Below are 22,358 nucleotides of genomic sequence, written 5' to 3' on the forward strand. Positions count from 1 at the left end.
GCAGATGTTGACAGCCCAGTCATAACTGCCTGGCTTTTCTGAAAATCAGTATCAAGAACCCATGAAGGGAAGCGGACTTGGCCCAGTGGTTAGGGCGACCGTCTACCACATGGGAGGTCTGTGGTTTAAACCCTGGGCCTTTTTGACCCGTGTGGAGCTGGCTCATGCGCAGTGCTGATGCCCACAAGGAGTGCTGTGCCACGCAGGGGTGCCCCCGGCATAGGGAAGCCCCACGTGCAAGGAGTGTACCCCGTAAGGAGAGCTGCTCAGTGCGAAAGAAAGTGCAACCTGCTTAGGAATGGCACTGCACACACACAGAATTGACGCAGCAAGATGATGCAACAGAAAGAGACACACATTCCCGGGCTGCTGACAACAGAAGCGGACAAAGAAGAACACGCAGCAAAATGACACAGAGAACAGACAATTGGGGCGGGGGGAGGCGCGGAGAAAGGGAGAGAAATAAATAAAAGTAAATCTTTAGGAAAAAAAAAAAAGAACCCATGAAGGTTTTAGCTCAATGGATGATTTCTGTCAATTAACTGTATCCTATTCATGAACTATTGTGGTTAATAATCGAGAAAATGTGGCATTGGTGTGGAAAAAGTGGTCATGGTGGCTGCTGGGTGCAGGGACTGGGAGGAAGAGATGAGATGTGGAGGCATTTTCGGGACTTGGAGTTGTCCTGGGTGGTGCTCCAGGGACAATTGCCAGACATTGTATGTCCTCCCATGGCCCACTGGATGGAGAGTGTGGGCTATGGTGTGGACCACAGGCCATGGGGTGCAGAGATGTACTCACCAGATGCAATGGATGTGTCATGATGATGCGGGAGAGTGTTACTGTGGGGGGAGTGGTGGGGTGGGAGCAGTGGGGGTGATTGGGGACCTCATATTTTTTGAATGTAATTTTTTAAAAAAATGAATAAATTGAGTAGAATTTGGTGAAAAAAATTAACTGTAAAGTTAGTTTTGTGGATACGGGAAGTGATTATCTTTCCTCATGGAACACAAATCCCTATTGAGAAAGTACGAGGAATCTTCCTTGCCACCCCTGTGACATCAGTTCTAATGTGAACTGTAATTCTTCAGTGCCCTGTAATTTTCCTAAAAGCTTCCAGATTGGAAACTGCTGCTCAAACTGACGGCTTCTGTCTATCTTTGTATATTTGCACAGCAGGCAGAGGTAGAAGTGACAGAAATGTGTTCTGTTTCATTACTTAATCATTTCGACAAATACCAGTACTAAAAGATCTTATCTCTTTATTGTACAAAACTGGGGGAGGGCCTCCTTGCTGTCATGGTTACAACATGTCAGCGTTGGAATTTTAAATTGAGATACACTGTGGATGGGGACAGCTTTTCTGCAATCTGTATTCTAATGTTGTCCCTGTCATTGATAGGTCACAGAAGGAAGCCAGTGTCTATTTCAAAGTATCTAGTCCAGTTTTATTAAAATGATTATGAAATCATTGGATGATCAAGATAAGCATAAAATTCAAATCATTTGAGAATAAAATTGTATTTATTGATTCTCTTCAGCATGTACCACATTTTTTTTTGTTCTTCAGAAAATATAAATATTTCAGAAAATATTTCTTCAGGGAAATGAAATATTATTTTAAGATAAAAAATTCTTTATGGGAATGTTTCATTCACTAAAATAGCTCTCAATGCACTGTTACCCAATTTATCCCCACAGTAATAATGCAAACACTTTTTCTTAATCAGGTACTGACTATTATTATTGATAATTCAATAAAGTTTATATACATGAGATGATTAAGAGATTAAAAAATACACCCAATTTTAATGAGTCCAAATATAATTCTGTTATAAAAATTTTTAAATAATACATCTGAAGTATGCACCAGACCAAAGTTATCTTGTAGTAGCTGAAAAATTATGCTTATTAAATCACCCATGATATAGTATTCAGCATATATAAACTCCTATTTAAAAAATCACAATTTTTATAAATTTTAATACTCCACATCAGGTTCCTTTGAAAATGAGTGCATTAATCCTATTTTAGGGGGCGGGACATAAATCAGAAAGATGTTGGAAAGCTGTAAGTTCAAGTTTATATTTATAGTGTCATGGTAATGATTGCAGTATTTTATTTCAAAAAATAGTTCCTGAGAGGAGAAAGCAAAATGAATCAAATAATAACTATTGTTCCTTTGCAAATGAGTTATATAGCTGTTTTATGACAAACATATTGCATTTAGACATTTAAACATTAAGAACTTATATTTTTGCTTAAGTCACATAAATTACAGTTAAGAAGCAAGATTGCTGTAGTGATCTGATTAACATAACTTTCTAGAACTTAAATGTAGATACATGTATTTTTCTTTTCTATTATTGGTCCATGCTTCCAGATAATAATTTACACTTCCATTTCAAATTGTTAAACACTATGCCATCCTCTGATTTTCTGGTGCTGTGAGGCACCTTATTTGTGTGAGGTATGTGTCCTGACCAACCTGGGTAGGTCACTCCATATTTTAGGGTGGTTTCAGGAGCTCCCAGCACACATCTCAGAGCCAGATAGCCCTCTTCCCACGTCCAGTGGACGGCAGACTGCTGGCAAAAAACAGAGGGCATAGGTCCATTTCCCCGTATCATGTTATACATGTAGTTGGAATAGTGAAAAATGACAGTCTCAGTCTTGACCTCCTTGTGGAGGGTGGGTATCATGGGATGGGAAAGGAAGGCTTTTATCAAGCTCTGTAAGTTCGAAGATAAAGCACTTCTTCCTTCTCTCTTTAATATTCTTGAAAGAATGACAAGTGAGCCTGGTTCTGACCTAGAGATCACTCTGTAGACTAGATGTGTGAGTGTGTGTGTATGTATGTGACAATGCAGCTATTTGTAATGCCGTTCCCATGTACAGTCAAAAGGAGGATGATCCTGGTTAGAGCTTGTGGTAAAGCGTAGAGTTACCTGTACTGAAGGTACATTTCTAGGGTCACATTGTTAGGTCTTCCCTGTGAATGTGCTAAGACAATTCAATAGCAAAATGGAGATAAGACCTGGCCTGGTATTTGACAAAAAGAATACATCCGAAAGTGTGGGTGTTATCCAGATTGTTCAGAGAATTCTGCAGCATGCAGAAATATCAGCCACTGAGTGTGCCCAGGCAGCACAAAGGCAGGGATGCTGCTGCTTCTCAGTAAGCAAGATGTGAATAGAGGAACCCCCTTTATCTGTTCCAGCCTGGAAATTTCCCTAAAGGTTGTTTTCTAATTTTTTAATTGTTTTTTTGAAGATACATAGATCACAAAAAAATATAAAAGGTTCCCATATACCCCACACCCCACTCCTCCCACATCAACAACTTCTTTCATCATTGTGGCACATTCGTTGCATTTGGTGAATACATTTTGGAGCACTGCTGCACTGCATGGATTATAGTTTACATTGTAGTTTACACTCTCCCCCAGTACTTTCAGTAGGTTATGGCAGGATACATAATGTCCAGCATCTGTCCCTAAAGGTGTTGGAAAGCACCAAGTTGGGTTAGCAAGACTAAGTCTTTGTTATGAAGCAGCAATCAGTATAATGAGAAATTGCTATCTATAAATCAGAGGAAGTTGTAAATACCAAAGCTGAGTGTTCTTCGTGGAAAATGGCATGTTACTCCAAGAAAGACTGTGGGAAGGAATTAGCTAGCTGTACTTGGTTTTAGCATATGAACATTTGTGTATAAGAGGAATACAGAGAATTATTGTTGAAAGGGCACAGAATAAAATAAAATGGAGCTCTCAAATGGAAAGATCACTTAATGTCTTGAATGTTAAGTGCCACAGACCCCGAATGGCTTGTACCTCCAGAACATATAGATTAATTTTTATTGATGCCTCTTGAATGATTTTATAAAATAGTGATGAGATTCTACCTGTCCAAATTGCATCAATTCTTCAAGCATTTGCTGAAGTCTAATATTTTCAGTGTAAACTTGGCCAATATTTTAAACCACTCTGCTATCTCCATTTTTAAAAAGGCTTGGGTATATGAAATATAACGCTCCTATGCAAAAGTTCATAAAACATAAATATAGAGCTTGATGAACTGTTAAAAGCAAATACCATGTAACTGCCACCCACATCAAGAAATAGAATATTGCCAGCATCTCAGAAAGTCTTTATTTATCCTTTTACACAATCTCCATGTCCCCAAGTTAACCATTATTCTGATTTTCGTGGTAACTACTTCCTTGTATTTCTTTAAGGTTTTATCCCCCTCATGTGCATCTTTTAGTACTATAGCTGAGATGTATCTGCTTTTGAACTTTATGTCATTATAAGTGAAGACTTCGTAATCTTTTGTTTCTGACTCAATGTTATATTTGTGAAATTCAGTTGTATGTAGTGCTGGTTGATTCATTTTCCTTGCATAGATCCTCTTTTGTGCATTGTATAGACAATCTAGACCATGATTTTTTTATCCATTCTATTGTTGATAGATATTTGGGTTGGTTCCAGTTTCTGGCTACTATCAAAATCTGAAAATCTCTGCTCTGAACAGGAACGTTGTACTTCGTCTTTGGGACAAATGTGCCTGAATTTTATTCAGGATATAGGGAAATTGGAAGGACAAAGTTTATGCATATCTTCAACTTTAAAATTTTTTATCCATTTTTAGGTGTGTATTCATATTATATTATAGTTTAAATTTGCATTTCCCTGATGATTATGAGGTTGAGCCCCTTTTCCTATATTTATTGACAATTTTGGTATACTATTTTTGAGGCAAGTTTTCAAATCTTTTGTATGTTTATTTTATGGTTTGTTTTCTGTCTTTTTTAAACAGTGATTTATAGGGTATTTTTATGTGATGGATGTCTTTATCAGTTATATGTATGCAAATATCTCCTTGCACACTGTGACCTGCCTTTTTTCTCTGTCACTCTCTCTCTTCCTATTCCTCCCAGGAATTTGATGTTTTTTGGAGAACTTTAAACAAATGCAATTAGACAAAATAATATAGTGAATCCCAATGTACCCATCATCCAGCCCAAATAGCAACAACGCGTGGTCTATCATCCTCATACCTGTTCACAACCTTACCCACCCATTTCCCTCCTTTCACATTATTTTGCAGCAAATCACATCAAATTTTTGATAAAACAAAGTTCTTAATTTTAATGTCGTCTCATTTATCAGTCTTTCCCTTAATGAATAATGCTTTTTTGTGTTGATGAAAATATTTTCCTACCCCAAGGTCATTAGGATATTTTTTCATGTCATCTTCTATAAGGTTTGTTTTCATATTTATATCTATATTTTATCTGGAATTGGCTTCTGTGTATGAGAAAGGGGTCAGATTTCTTTTTTTTTTTCCACTTGGTGTCCAGATGTCCCAATACTGTATTATGGAGACTGACTTTTTTTTTCCTGAAGCTCTGGATTGTCACATTTATCTTAAATCAGGGGCTCTCTTCATTTCTACTGATCTGCTTGTCTATCTTCACCCCTTGCATTTCCATATAACTTTAACCATGTAAATAAACTTTCACCATAAATGCTCTTGGAAATTTGTGAAATCGTACTGAATTAAGTTTGGGGAAAAATTATCTTATTTACAATATTCCAAACTAAGAATATGGTACATTTCTCCACTTATTTAATTTTTCTAAATAGCGTTTTGTAAATTTCTTTATAGAGGTCTTGAACTACTTTTGTTGGATTTATTCCTAGTTATTTGATATTTTTCAAATTATGTTCCTATCTATATTTAGTTTACAAAGAATTTTATGAAAAAATGCATTTTATCAAATACCTTGTTCTGTATCTATTAAAATGATTATATAATCTTTGCCCTTTAGTCTGCTGATGTGTAAGAAAACATTGATTTATTGTCTTATATTTTATATAAACTCAGCTAGTTCATGACTTATTACCACTTTTATATATTGTTGGTTCTAGTTGTTTAATGTTCAGAATTTTTTTTTTGTACCTGTATTCATGTGTGAGGAAGGTCTATAGTATTTTTTCTCATAATGTTCTTGTCAGGATTTTATATCTTACAAACAGTTGGGGTAAGATGTTTCCTTCTTTCTATTTTCTAGAACAGTTTAAATAAGAGTAATGTTATTTTCTCTGAAATGTTTGGTAGAACTTACCCGTGAAATCATCTCGCCCTGAATGTTTTCTATGGAAAAGTTTTAAATTACCTTCAATTTCTTTGTGATTTTTAAAACTGTTTCATTTTTAAAATTTCTTCTTAGAGCACTTTTGTTAGGTATATTGAAGGAAGTTGTCTATTTCATTTAAATTTTTACCTTTTGGGGTAAAATTTTTCATAGTATTTATTGTAATCTTTTTAATGGTAATAATGATGTTTTGGTTAATTGTGTATTCTCTGTTTTTAACTTGACTAGTCTCACCAGTTGTTTAAAACTTTCATTAGACTTCAAGAAATCCCTGTTGATCTTTATTTTATGTTTGCCTCCTCTTTTATTAATTGTTCTTAACTTTAGTTCTGTCATATTACATTGTAAATCTGTTTTCATTTCCATTACTGCCTGCTTTTATCTTTATTAATGCCTATGGTTTTCTATTTTTAAAGTTTTTTGAAATAGGTGTTTAGCTCTTTATTCTTTAGCCTTTCTTTTCCTTATTTTTCTTTTCCATATGTATACATAAGACTACTGAATTTTTCCTAAGCATGGCATTGACTATATATCAGAAGTTTTGATAAATGGAACTTTCATTACCATTCAGTTCAAACTATTATTAACATTTCATTGTGATTTCATTTTTAATTGATGGATTATTTAAAAGTGCATTTTGTGGTGATTTCATAGTTATTTTTTGCAGTGGATTTTAAACTTAGTTGCATTGTGATCAAAGAACATGATCAGTAAGATTTTAGTCTTGAAATTTATTGAGGTTTCCTTCCTGTCCCTGGCATGGTCAATTTTAGTAAAAGTTCCCTCTGTGCTTTAAAATATTGCTTATGTTGCAATTGTTGATAGAATGCTGTGTGTATATGCAGTGTAACTTTATTAACCACATTACTGGAAATTTCTACACCTTATCAATTATTTTGATTATTTTTCCATCAGTTACTGAATTTGGATAAAAAGCTTTCACTGTGGCTGTGAGTTTTTCTACTTCTCTTTGTATTTCTGTCATTTTTTATTTATGAATTTTGAAAGTAAGATAATTTATCAAATGCATATTAATTAAGAATTTTTAGATCTTCTTAATTCTTAAAGGGTTCATTTTTATGAAGTGTTCTATATTTTTTGTAATTTTTACCTTGACAGCTAGTTTTTCGTATATTAAAGCAGCTTTATCATCCTTTTTTTTTTTTGGCATGGTGTATATTTTTCCAATGTTTTATTTCCAACCTTTCTCTTTTCATATAGGAATTTCTTTATTGGTAATTCACATACTATTTCATTCACTCTTAAAAAGTGTACAATTCAATGGTTTTTAGTATATGCACAGAGCTGTGCAGCCATCGCCACTATCTAATCTTAAAACAATTTCATCACCTCCAAAAGGGACCCTATATCCATTAGCAGTTACTCCCCATCCCTCTCCTTCTGCACTGTCACTTAGTATAATGTTTTCAAGTTTCGTCCATGTTGTAGCATGTATCAGCTCTTCATTCCTTTTTATTGCCAAATAATATTGTATTGTTTATTTATATACATATATATTTTTTTAGTCAACCATGTGGATGTGAAATGGTATCTCAAAGTGGTTTAGATGTATATTTCCCTATTGTTTAATGATGTTGAACAACTTTTCATGTCTTTATTGATTATTGGTATGTATTTTTAAAGTGTCTATTCAAAATTTTTGCCCACTTTTAAGTTAAGCTGTCTTTTTACTCTTGAACTGTAAGAATTTTTTAAACATTCTGGATACAAGTCCCTTATCATATATATGATTAGCAAATATTTTCTCCAATTCTGTGTGGTGTATTTCTACTTACTTGATAGTATTCTTTGAAGCACAAAAGTTTTAAATTTTGATAAAGCCCAGTTTTTCTTTGTTGCTTGTGCTTTTGGTGTAAGAAACCATTGCCAAATCCAAGGTCACAAATATTTACCCCTATGTTTTCTTCTATGAGAAGGACATTTAGGTCTTTGGTCCATTTTGAATAATTTTTGTATATGATGTGAGGTAGGGGACGGTTTCATTCTTCTGCATGTAAATATCCAGTGGTCTTAGTACCATTATTTGAAAAGACTTTTTTCTCCCCATTGAATTATCTTGTCATCCTTGTGGAAAATAAATTGACTATAAATGAAAGGGTTTATTTTTGAACTCTCAAATCTTTTCCACTGACTTGTGTGTCTTGCATCTGCAAGTACCATGCTGTCTTGATTATTTTAGCTCTGCAGTAAATTTTGGCCTCCAATTTTGTTCTTTCTCCAGATTGTTTTGGCTATTGGGTCCCATGAATTTCCACAAGAACGTTAGGATCTTCCTATCTTGTCAGTTCCCCAAAAAGGCAGCTGAATCAGAGGGGTTAGGCTGAATCAATTTGGCCAGTATTGTCCACTTAAAAGTATTGCTTTCTGATTCATAAACATGGAATGTCATTCTATTTATTTAGGTCTTCTTTAATTTCTTTCAGCAATGTTTTATGGTTTTCAGTGTACAGGTCTTGCACTTCTTTTGTTAAATATATTTTTATTGTATTTGTTTTTATGCTATGATAAATAGAATTGTTTTCTTAATTCTATTTTTAGAGTATTCATTGCTAGTGTATAGAAGTGAATTTGAATTTTGTACATTGATCCCATAACTGGCAACCTTGCTGAACTTATTTATTAGTTCTAAAAATTTTTCTGGTGTGTGGATTTCTCAGGATTTTCTATATATAGAATATGAAATCTGAGAATATAGAGATTTTATTTCTTTTTAAATGTGAATGCCTTTTATATCTTTTTCTTACCTAAATTCCCTGGCTAGACCCTCCACTGCAATGTTAAATACAAGTGATGAACATGGACATTTTTGTCTTGTTCCTGATATTAGGGGAAAAGAATCCAGTCCCTCACAATTAAGTATGTTAGCTGTGGATTATTTATAGATACCATTCATCAGGTTGAGGAAATTCCCTTCTATTTCTAATCTGTTAAGTGTTTATCTTGAAAGTGTGTTGGATATTGTCAAATGTTTTTTGTGTCTATTGAGATGATCGTGTGGTTTTTACCTTTTATATTATTAATACGATGCATTAAATCTATTGATTTTCAGGTATTAAACCAATCTTGCATTACTGGGGTGACTCTAACTTGGTCATGGTGTATAAGCTCTTCTTTCATGTTGCCAGATTTGGTTTGCTGGTTTTGTTGAACAGTTTTGCATCAAAGTTAATAAGAGATAAGGATCTGTAATTTCCTTAGATTGTGAGGTTCTTGTCTGCTTTCAGTATCAGAGTACTGCCTCACAGTATGGTTTAGATGTTGTTTTCTTTCACTTTTTGGAAGTATTGGTAAAGGATTGGTATTAACACTTCTTTAAATATGTGGTAGAAATCATTAGTGAAGTTTTCTGGGCATGGGCTTTTCTTTGTGGGAAAGTTTTAAATTACTAATTCATTCTTTTTACTTGTTATAGGTATAGTCAGAATTTTTATTTCACCTTGGGGAAGTTTTGGCAACTTGTGTCTTCCTAGGAATTTGTTCTAGATATCTTAAGTTATGTAAATTTTTGGCAGATAGTTGTTCTTAGTATTCCCCTAGAATCATTTTAAATTCTTTATGCTCAGTAGTAAATTCTTTAAGCTTTCTCATTCCCAAATTTAATAATTGAATGACCTCTTTTCTTTTTCTTGTCTAGTCTAAGTAAAAGCATGACAATTTGTTTTCTTTTCAAGAAATAACTTTTGGTTTTGCTGATTTTTATCTATTGATTTTCTATTCTCTATTCCATTTATTTCCACTCTGATCTTTATTTCCTTCCTTCTGCTTGCTTTGGGTTGAGTTTGCTTTTGATTTTCTTGTTTCTTGAGGTGGAAGGTTAGGTTGTTGTTTTGGGATATTCTTTTTTATCAGTGTTTACAGCTATAAATTTCCCTCAGAAAACTGTTTTAAGTATACATTATAAGCTTTGGTGTGCTGTGTGTTTGTTTTCACTCATATCAAAGTATTTTCTGATTTACTTTGTTATTTCTTTTTTATCCATTGGTTATTTAGGAATATGTTGTTTAACATATTTGTGAATTTCTAATTTTTCCTTTTGTTACTGATTTCTAATTTCATTCCACTGTGGCCAGAGAACATTCTTTGTATAATTTATTTCAATTGTACAAAGGCTTGTTTTACTGCCTAGTATGCAGTCTATCCTGGAGGATGTTCCATGGGTACTTGAAAAGATTATATATTCTGCTTTATTTGGAAAAAGTGTTCTATCGATGTTAATCTAGTTAGTTTAGTGTTGTTCAAATTTTCTACTCCTTCGTTCATCTTTTGTCTTGTTATTCTATCCATTATTAGTGTTTCCAACTATTATTGTTGACCTGTTTAGTTTTTCCTTCAATTCTTTCAGTTCTTTGTGTATTTAGGGACTTTCTTGTTAGGTACATATTTGTTTGTAATTGTTATATCTTCCTAAAGGATTGACTTTTTAATCATTATGAAATGATAACATGTTCATTTTTTTTATCTCCAGTAAATTTTTTTGTTTTAAATTTTGTTTTGTTTTTATTTTTTTCTGATACTGTTAAACTCGCTCCAGCTCTTTTATGGTATATATTTTTATCTGTTATATATTTTCCTATCCTTTACTTTCAACTTATTAATATTTATTTCTTTGAATCTAAAGCATGTATCCTATGGACAGCAGATAAAAGGGTCTTTTAAAAACCATTCTGCCCAATCCCTGCTTAATCCATTTATGCTTAATGTAATCATGATGTGTAAGATTTGGGTCTGTCATTTTGCTATTTGTTTTTCATGTCTTGAGTCTTGTTTTTTCATCTCTTCCTCCTCCACTGCCTTATTGTTGTTAGAGATATTTTCTATCAAACCATTTAAAATCCACTGTTGTATATTTTACTTATATTTTTTGAGTTATATTCTCAGTGGTAGCCAGGGGATTACATTTAACATATTAATTTAAACACTCTAATTTGGGTTAATATCAATAGTATGCAAAATATTTGTTCCAATAGGCTCCATTCCTGTCCCCCATGTTTTCTGCTATTATTGTTATAAAGTTAATATCTTTATAAGCCTCTCAACATAGTGTTATAATTATTGATATATACAGGTGGATTTGTGTTTTAAATCAGATAAGAGAAGAAAAGAGTTTCAAACGAACATGCATTAATGCTAACTTTTATATTCACCTATGTAGTTACCTTTACTGGTTCTCTTTATTTCACCATATGTATCTGTAGTTTCCTTTCATCTCAGTTTGAAGGACTCCCTTTAGCATATCTTGTAGGGCAGATTTGCTAGTGACAAATTCTTTTGGTGTTTGTATATCTGCATATATTTCTCATTTGTTTTCAAGGGTATTTTGCCAGAGACAGAGTTTTGTTTATAGTCCTTTTCTTTTAGGACATTGAGTATATTATCCCATTACCCTCTGGTCTCTATGGTTTCTAATGAGAAGTCAGCTATTAAATCTTATTGAGGATAACTTGTACACAATGAGTTGCTGTTCTCTTGCTGTTTTGAAGATTCTTTGCTTTGTCTTTTGAAAATTTATGATGTGCCTTAGGTTTGGATCTCTTCAAGTTTATCCTATTTGAAGTTTGTTGAACACTTTGGATGTGTAATTTAATGTTTTTCATCAAGTTTGAGAAGTTGTCATTCTTTATTTCTTCAAATATTATTTCTCTCCTTTATCTCTATTATTTCCTTTTGGGACTCCCCTTGTTCATATTTTGGTATGCTTGATGGTGTCCCACAGGTCTCTAAGACTCTATTTACTTTTCCTTATTCATTTTTCCTTTTTGCTCCTCAGACTGGATAATTCCAATTGGCCTGTCTTCAAGTTCTCTGAATCATTCTTTTGTCAGCTCTAGTGAATTTCTAGTGATTTTGTTTTTCATTATAGTTATTGTAATTTTCAACTGCAGAATTTTTATTTGGATATCTTATTTGTAATTTCCATCTATTTATTGATATTCTCTGGTGACACTTGTTTCTCACAGTTTCCTTTAAATTCTTTAGACATGGTGCCTTTAGTTATCTGAACATACTTACAGTAGCTGTTGTAAACTCTTTGTCTATTACGTTCAATATCTGGTCTTCCTCAGAGAGATTTTCTGTTTATGGCTTTTCCTCCTGTGTTTGGGCCTTACTTTCATATTTCCTTTTGAATCTCATAAGTTTTTATTGTAAACCAAACATATAAAATAATGAAATATGACAACTCAGAAAATCAGATTCTCCCTCTCAAGGTTCACTGATGTTTCTATTTTTTATTGTTGTTGTTGTTATTGTTCGTTTAGTAACTTTCATGGATTAATTCTGTAAATCTTGTATTCTTTTTCATAAATGGTCACTGAAGTTTCTGCTTATTTAACTTACTGCTCAGCTAATGACTGGACAGAGATTTTCTTAAATGCTTTGCACCAATGTCTCCCATATTTACCAAGGAGCTCTCTGAGTGTCTTTTGGGGCAAGCTTTCAATATTCAGTCATTTATACCTCTGCCTTATCCTTCACTTCCTATTAGATACCTACCAAGTTCCTGGCAACACATGTGTTTGGCCTTTTGGATTCGCTAAAATATGTTGGAGCTTTTCAAAGCCTCCTATGCACATCTTATCCATGGAATTTTCTTTTAAAGGTTTCTGGCCAGTCTATTTTTTTTTTTTTTTTTTAAGCTTCAGTTGGTATCAGCATCTCAAGCAACTGCAGAGTTAAACAATTGTTACTGGTTGACAAATGCGCAGGGAGCAAGTTCAGGATTAGATCATGTAAAGACAATCCTTACTAATGGGCTTTTCCAGAGAGCTGCCAGTTAGATTAACTGGTGAAATTTCTCAGTGGATAGGAATTTTTTTGGAGCTCCAGCCCATTCTAATCCTTTCTCTGACTATTCAGCCACTAGTTTTCATAGTTATCCTGGTATTGAGGTTGCTGGTTTTTAAGGCTACTGCAGAGGTGTGGAGAGGGTCATGAGAATAGGGTAAGTTAAAACACTACAAAGCAAACTGCTTTTACTGAGAGTCAGCCATTTTCTTGGATTTCTTGTATTGCTGTACTACTTTGCTTAATATTCAGAGTTCTGTTAAGTTTGATTTTGATAAATTTTGCCAGTTTTCTTATTGTTCTGTGGATGAGTAGATTTTTTGATGATCCTTACTTTACCATTATTACCATTCCAAACTTTCATTAACCTAATATTTTGATGTAGCTCTTGCAAGAGTATAAAAGTGAAGTGTTTTTAAAAAAATCTGGTCTGACTATATTTGCCTTTTAGCTGGACCTTTCTTTTAGTTTGCATCTGTTATAATTACTGTTATATTGTTTTTATATCTACTATCTTACTGTTCTTTTTCAGTTCATATCCTGCTTGCTTTCTATTTTATCCTTTTTTTTTTTTTTGGATTCATTAGGTATATCATATTAGTCCATTGTATTTCCTCTATTAGCTTTGAAGTTATATGCTCTTTTACTATTCTTTTGGTTTGCCTTAATATTACAACATTCACCCTTGACTTACTTAAGTCAATATTAACCCTCTTTCTAGACGATGCAAAAACCATAGAATCTCTTTTTTATATCAGTTTGCCTTATATGCTATTGTTATTGTATATTTTAATAATGTGTATATGTGTAGTATTAAACCCCTTAAGACATTATCACAACTGATTTATGCAGTCAATAGCTACTAGTTTTCCTACCTGTTTGCCATTTTCATTTTTCTTTATTCCACCCTGATCTCCAAGATGCAGTTAGAATCATGTCCTTCTTTCTAGAGAGCATTCTGTCCAATTTCCTATAATATATTTTCTTTAGTATTTCCTTCAATTCATTTTGCAGGCTATAAATTTTCTATTTTTTTGAAGATCTTTTACTTTTGTTTCATTTCTGAATGATATTTTCATTCAGCATAGAATTCATTTTTTTTCTTTCAGTCTGTTGAAGATACTATTGTTTTTCCTTCTTACTTCATCTCTTGCTCTAATTATTGTTCATTTGAAAGTAGTATATCCTTTTATTCTGCTGATTGTAAGAGTTTCCTTTTTATATTTTTTTTTTTCTGCAGTTTTGCTGTGATATACTTAGATATGGACTTCTTTGTGTTTTTCATGTTTGAACTTCTAAAATGTGTGGATGATATCTTTGTCAGTTTTGGAAATTTCACAGCCATTTTTTCTGTCACATTTTCTCCTTTCCTTCTAGACTGCAAGTAAAAGCATGTTTTCCCTTCTTACTATATTCTCTATTTCTTTACCCCCTCTTTTTGGTACATTCCATACTTTTGTCGCTCTGTTATTCATTCTGCATGTTTCCTGCTGACCTCCTCCAAGTTTACTGATTCTCTTTTCAGCAATGCCTAATCTGTGTTTATATTCATTCATTGATATCTCAATTTTAGTTGTGAGAGTTTTTGGCTCTAAAATTTCGATTTGGTTCTTTTTTGTATCTGCTATGTTTTTATTTTGGGGATTCCAGTTTATTGTTAAAATTTTCAGTCACACCTTTATATCATTGAACATAACCAACATAGTTATTTTAAAGTCTTTCTGTATTAGTTGCAATATATGGACCTGCTTCAACGTGTCTCATCAACTGTCTATTATTTCTGAGGGTTCATATCCATATTTTCTTGTCTCTGTGGGTACCTAGTTACAGTCAGTTGTATTCCAAGTGCTTTACTTGAAAAATTGTCTGCAAAAATAAGCTGAGGCCTAGATAATACTATCATTCACTTAAAAAGATTATTTGCTACTGCCATGTACCTATTAGAACCGGCAATCTAGCATTACCTCAGTCCAATTAAAAATTTTTCTTGAACTTGGTGACTTGAAATTGGTCCAGAGTCCATGTGGGAGTTAGTTTATTTCTATTTTACTTCTACTTCCATGGTTAAGCCATGTTGTTCCCAACCCAAGTAAGAAATTTCCTAGGTTTCCCATTCACGGTAAGCACTGCCTTCATCATCTGTCCTCTAAGCCCTATGAGACTGAAAAGTACGGTTTGGTGTCTCAACAGCCTCTTCAGGAATCAACAGATGGCCCCAGAGGAAAGCAGTTCCAAATGCTGGGCTCATTCATGCCTCTGCATTTCTATCTTCTGGATCTTGACCTGGTAATTCTGTTTCAGTACCTTCTTATCTGTAAGATGCCAACAGTGTTGCTGTTGTTTGTCCATCTTTTAAAAATGTCCTTTGAACAAGTGTTGGTCTGAATTATCTGGTTTTCCACTACTGGAAATGGAAGTCTTATTATACTCTTTATTCTTATTTGGTCTTATAGTTCACATTATCCAAGGAGCCCTTTATAATATAAATAATATATAAAATCTATTATTTTTCAACACTTGTTTCATATTGGTAATTTTTATTTCCCCAGTGAAACTAAGTGTATAAGCAAGGACCATATTATATATTTTTCTATACATACTTCCCATTCTATACCCAATATTCTAACTTAGAGCTAGAGTGTAAATAAACAAAATCATATATGTTTTGACTTGATAATATAAATTCAAGAGTCAATTAATATAGGAAGGGTGGTTTTTTTATCATCTAGAACAAATTATAGTGAAGGTTAATTAGGTTTAAGGAAGTGATGCTCTTTTATATTTATTACTGTTATTTTTATTATTGCTGTTCTTTTCTATTTCTTATACTGTAATCACCATCCTCTCGTGTCCTTTGTTCATTCCACACCCTTTTGGATATCCTCACTTGAAGAGTGAAGGAAAAGAAAAAACCTAATATTTATTGATTAATAATTTGAAAAAATTTGTACCAACAGGTCAGTCATTCTTATTGGTCAATTTCCCTGTCCTGCCTGTTTCCTTTCAATGGGTCTACTTCTTTAATTGCCGCAGAAGTAGAAAGCCCACTTACTGGCCACTTCTTGGCCATAGCCCATTGAACCTGGGGATACCTGAGGACACATGGATCAAATTGGGGCAATCAGAGTCTCTCTCCAGAGAGTTTAAGAATTAGACTCTAAATCACTTCGTTAGATGGTGAAATTGAAAAGTGACTATGAAAAGTACTGATGCAGCCATGTCTACAAGTAGACATAAAAAGTCAATCTGAAGAGAAAAAGAAAAATGCAACAGATACCATGAAAAAAGCAAAGAAAATAGGCTATGCTGCCACTTAAATAGAGACTTCTGTTCACTTTTTCTGTTTTTTTTTTTTTTTTTTTTGTTAACTGTAAGACCAACTGTAATGAGACGTGAGATATTCTTTATTCTTCCGTTAAATGCTGCCTCTCCCTCCCCTTTTTGGCAAAATCTAATAGGGTAGGTCCTATTTTTTTGTAATTAAATATTTTTCCCTGAATTTACATTTTTGTCATTTGATTTACTTTTTTTGTTTTTTGTTTTTTAATATATTTTTTATATTTTTGAAGGACCTTTAGATTACATTAATGTTACATAAAAAATACAAGGGATTCCCATTTGCCCCACTCCCTCCCTCTACCAGTTTCTCACATTAACAACATCCTTCATTAATGTGGTATATTTGTTATAACTGATTAATACATATTGAAGTATTGCTACTAACCACGGACAACAGTTTACATTACAGTTTACACTCTGTCCCACACAATTTTGTAGGTTATGGCAAAGTATACAATAGCCTATATCTGTCACTGCATTGTCATGCAGGACAACTCCAATGTCCCAAAATTGTCCCCATATTACTCCTATTCTTCCCTCTCCCATCCCTCAGAACCTCTGATGGCCACTGCTTTTACATCAATGATAAGAGTTCTTCCATTGTTAGAATAATAAGTCTATAGTAGAATAATAATAAGTCTACTTTACACCATTGTTCATTCCCCAATCTTGAGGATTTGGGGATGGTGATGCCCACTCTGCTTCTATTGAGAGGGAGCTTAAATTCCATGGGGCAGATGGGTGGAACTATCTTGCTTGCAATTGCAGACTCTGTTCCTTGGGGTAGGCATTGTCCATCATCAACTCCTTGTTAATTGTCCTGGGTGAGTCCAGTGAACTGGAGAGTAGGTGTTGCAACTCTGCCGAAATTCAGGGTTCAGGTGGCACATGGATGGACCAAAGATTTAAGTCTCTGGGACATATATTTATCAAGTATAGTGCAAATTATGGGTTCAAATAAAAGAGGCAGGAGAGTCATGTGTAGAGAACCTATAAATGAGTCTAACTCCGTTACACTGGGGAGCATACATTCCAAAGTAAGGCCCACTGACAGAATGCCAAATTCCTGAGCTCTCTTCCCTGCTTATATTTTCTGGATGTCTCTAGAGCTCTCAGGAGCCCTGCTGTTTGAGGCACTGTTTACTCTGGCAGTCAATGAGATCCTGTTGAGATTTGATTTACTTTTTACCTCTAATCTGTATAAATAACTGAAATCTATTGCATCTTATCATTTGGGTTCTGAATTCAATTTATTTTAGATGTAAGGTATTTAGAATTATAGTACATAGAAAATGCTTTATAAAATCCTACAAAATAGTAGGTCAGAGTAGTTAATGAATAAGTGACTACTTTAAACTAGGGGCAGAGATAAAAACAAAATGCTGAGTAAACAACTCACTGAGTTTCAGACAAGCTTATGACAAGTTTCAGACAAGAAAAGATTATGAGATCTTTTCTCTAAAGTAAACTTTTAGATAGAAGTCCCAAATGACATGATAAAATGCCTTCAGAAAAAAACCGGAGTATTATAAATCTATCTAAGCTTTGATTCATGCTACATTGTTTGTGATTAACTGCACAAGGAACTAAGTCATGAAACCTGAAATGTAATCATTTTCTTGAAAGAGGACTCTACAGAATGTCTCACTAAGCTATTTTAGAGATTTCTCTATAACCACATTTGCCTATGACTTTAGAAAATATATTTTTTAAAAGCCACAATATTGGAAGATTTTAGTTTAGTTCAAAGGGCACAGAATAAATCAACTGCATTTTTAAATACATTTCTTAGAAAGACTAGGATTCATACAGCAACTTTTAATGCCTGTATGAAAACTAAAAGATTTGGGATTCGAATTAGAGACTTCAGAAAATTATAACTTTTCCTTTGTTTGTTTATAAAACCAATGGTAATGAAACCTTAAAGGGCAATGGTAACTGGAATTTGGGGTTTTAGTAAGTAAAAATTTACATGGGCATAGCTTTTTCTTGAATCTATAGAACCATGAGCTAGTAGACAATGATTCCATCATTTACTTGGAAATACAAAGCATAAACCCATAAAAAATTTAAGAACAAAGACAGCATTTATTTTACATTTAGTTGCATGCTTGTATGGTGAATTCTAAAGTGTTCAATGGACTGAAAACTCATGAAATGCTAACCATACATACCAACCATATTGTACAAAAGCAATAAGAGCAAGAATTTCTGAGGGTGTGGAGGAGAGTCAATCATGATGATCTGGAGGTTTTTCAAAGAGAAATATCCAGCAGTAAGGGGAATTAGGAATTAGGCCAGGTGTTCTTCCCTCTAAAGTTTCAATTTAAATATGTGCTTTAACCATTTTTTATATTAAAAATAGCAGCCAATAAAACAAAGTATCAGTGGCTTTCAAAAATATATAAATTTGGAAAACCCCAGGATGGGACTAGACTTCAGGAGAAGTGATGCTCCAAAGAATTGAATGTCAACCATAGAAAACACTGAGCCTCCTGCAGTGAATGCTGTGAGCAGCAGCTGGAGATCCTATTCTTTGCTTGAGATGTAGCAAGAACATACTATGATCTGATGTTGTGACATTTGTCCTTTATTCAGCTTTTTCTGGACAGCCTGTACTGAAGTCCAAATTCCTGTCTTCCCCTCCTCTTCTTGCATGCCATTATCATTAGCACTTGAGGGAGACTTTTGGCAAGAGGAGCATGCCCAATCTTCCAGGTGAGCAGGTTCTTCCACCATGCTTATGCTCCGCTCGTAAATGAGGCCTCAGAATATAGGAAGGAAAGAGGGATGCTAGCTTTCTTCCCTGCAAAACTTGTCCAGCCCAGTGGTTCTCAGCACTGGCTGCACAACATGATCACTTGTGGCTCATTTTCATACAGTGCCTTTGACATTGGAAAGGGGAGAGAGTGATGGCCAATCAGTATGGCAACAAACTCTCCATAAGTTATTCTCATGTGTGGTCAAAATTAAGACCCACAGCTTAGGGTCAGGAAAGTAGAGAAATATACATTCAGAGCATGGCTGCTTTTTTTTGACAGGTGACTACATTTGTCCTTCCTTGAATTAAGCATTTTTTCATCCACTTTCCATCAGGGCTTTATTCTAAATCTGATAGATTTTAGCCACTTTTACTTCTAGCACTTAACAAGGTGCTTGAAATGCAGTAATTAGCCAATAAGTGTTTGTTGAATGAATTCTTCAAATCTGATGAGAGTGTGGGTAAATAATATTGTTTTCAATTTAAATTTGAGAATCCTGAAAGGGTGAAATACACCTAAATTATTCAGAGAATGATTAGAAATAGCCGTCAGGATCTTTCGTTGTGGTGAATATAGAATTTCATAGACACCAGCTTACTTATCCTAACAAATAGACCTCTATCTATGAAACAGTGATGATATTATACCATTTGTCATCTCACCCTTACAGATTTATTACACACACTCGTATATACATATACATGTACAAATGTACATACATGCATATAAAAATGATTTTTCAAAGATGAGTATTAAAGTCTCCCCAGGAAGTAGTGTCAGAAAATATGTTTAGTTCTCAGTTAACTACACAATTGAGTTTAGCCAGAATAGGTTCAAGAGTGGCTGTGGGGAGTGGTCGAAGTGTTCAAGGTACATAAGAGGAAAGGGCTATTTTAAAGGGAGGTCATAAAGCCATGCGAATCAAACTGTCTTCCCCAGTTTGGCTAAGGAAGCTATAAAGAATGTGTTCCAGATGGAAACACAGGGCATTTGCTGACTCTCTCCCTCTTCTCTCAACCTCTGTTTTTAAATCACATGAAAATAACTAAGGTAAATTTAGTAGTTTTATAAACTGATATAATTTACATTCTCATGGAATAAAAATAAACAGGAGTGAGGCCCCATCTTCCCTCCATTTGCAGTTTCTACGCCAACTATTATTCTCTTTATAGCATTTCAACCTTATGCCCTGGAAAATAACTAGATCGTCACTGCCCTGGTCTCTGTGTGGAAAATCTAATGAGAAAACTCAATAATACTTTAAATATGGATTTTAATTAAGCTTGCGAGTCAATATCCCATATTGGAAAAATCCATGTCATGGTAATCGGCTTAGAAATGAAAATGATGTAGAAAGTCTTCAAAAAGATTATCTGCATTCTCTGCTTTAAAGAGAATGTGAACTTTATTGAGGGTGGGTGGTAATCTTCAGTGTCTATTTCTTTCATAATTTGTGAGTTAATTATTCATAGTCATAGCAAGTTGAATCTAGATGCACAGAATTGTAAGGAATATGCTACTGAGGGGGGGCTTTTAGGAATCTGTAAGAAATCTGTTGTCAGGGGGAATAATGTACAATTTGGAGAAATCCAAAGTTAGCATGGAACATAGTGCTCTGCTGCTGCTTTTGTGATGGAATGTGCTCTAAAATAACCCTTAGCATGTATTTTGAATGTTCACAATTGCTCGAACTTTGTGTTCAGACTTTCCTACTAGATGGCATTGTACAGTGAAAGCAAGTATCTCACCAAGTTTTGTCACAATACAAACATTTATCAGTAAACAGTGCCCAAAGCAAAAATCAACCCCTTCCGTGAGCTCTGTGTCATTTAAGTACTTCATCAATATCTTGCCTAAGAGGTTCACTCCAAGGCAAAAATGATGATGTTTTTAGAGGGCTGAGTAAACCTTTGATTGGATCAAATAACAGGATGTTCTTTTAAGGGGTGAACATAGGACCGAATGGAATTCTAAACCTGAAGAATTACTCCTAAGGTAGAAGGGTAAGTTGCTTGTCACTTCCTTAGGCTGCTTCCTGTGGTGGTGGTGGGTTCCAGCCAGTCCAAGCACAGTTCGTTTCACCAATGGAACACTGTTTCTTACATGTTGCTCATGAGCGTGGTCATGATGATCCAGATAGCAGTACTTAAAGGGCTGATGGTAGTCAGATGAGGAGAGATGACTTCTGATGAGGGTATTTTGAAGTCTTGCTAACCGCCTTTGGAGTGTGGATTTGTGGTTAGAATACTTAAAAGGTTAACTAACTGCCCAAAATTATATACCTTACCATTATACCATGATGTCTATGCTGAAGTAGTTTTAAGCAAATTATATCCACTATATCAACATGGTAAGAAGCTTCAGCAGACAGGAGCTAAAGGTGTGTTCAGATAAAATATGTAGACTCAGAATCTACCTCAAACATGTTCCCTCCTCCCTTGGGTCTGTCTGAGGAACCCTCATTCTGCTATGCTCATCCAAGGCAGTTTGTGTGTTCTCGTTTGCCAACAGAGGCCAAGATTGTTCATTTGCCGCTGTTCACTTCTTCTTCTTACCTAAACATGGTCCTGGAAGAGTAACTTTCCTTGGTATTCTGTCACCCAAAGTATCATGGATTTTATGCCCCAAGATCAGCAATAAAGCTTGCAAAGGAAGACCTCCTTCTGAAAGCAGGAACTCTGCCAGAAACTTGGTCAGTAATAAAACGATATAAACTCCTTTTGTTATTCACCTGTCAGAAAGTCCTTGGAGGCTCTGGACTAAAGTGGATCATTTCACTGCCAGTCACTAGCAGTTACTCAGTCACTTGGACACACCGATAGGCTTTCTGGATCAGTCCTAATGCTACCGCAGTCTCTTGCCAAATAATTCAAAATTACCGTATTGCTGTTCTGTTTTGTTTTCAAATTGCAGCCTACCAGGCAATTTTCTTTTAAAAGTAACAGCTTCTATTGTCTCTAAAATATTTACTGAAAACAATTCTGAGCAAAGACGTGAAAGGCAGGTAGAGGAGAAGGAGACTGACAGGCAAGAAGGTCCCTGGTCCCCTTAGCCCACGCCCCTTACTCTCTCCCTGGGTTGCCCAAATCCTCTTGACCACTGTTGCTTCATCTATGGTCACTTCCTATCCTGGTTGAAAACGTTTTCTCTGTGGTCTTGCTATACACATGCAATAAATAGTGGATTCAGACTCTTACAAAGTCATATCTAATTGAAAGCTTCTCTTTTATGGGAATAAGTCAATTACAGATTTCAGAAAATACTCTGAGAAAATAAAACACAAAACCAACTTGT

This window comes from Dasypus novemcinctus, chromosome 5 (assembly GCF_030445035.2).
Source record: "Dasypus novemcinctus isolate mDasNov1 chromosome 5, mDasNov1.1.hap2, whole genome shotgun sequence".
In the NCBI taxonomy this organism is placed as follows: Eukaryota; Metazoa; Chordata; class Mammalia; order Cingulata; family Dasypodidae; genus Dasypus; species Dasypus novemcinctus.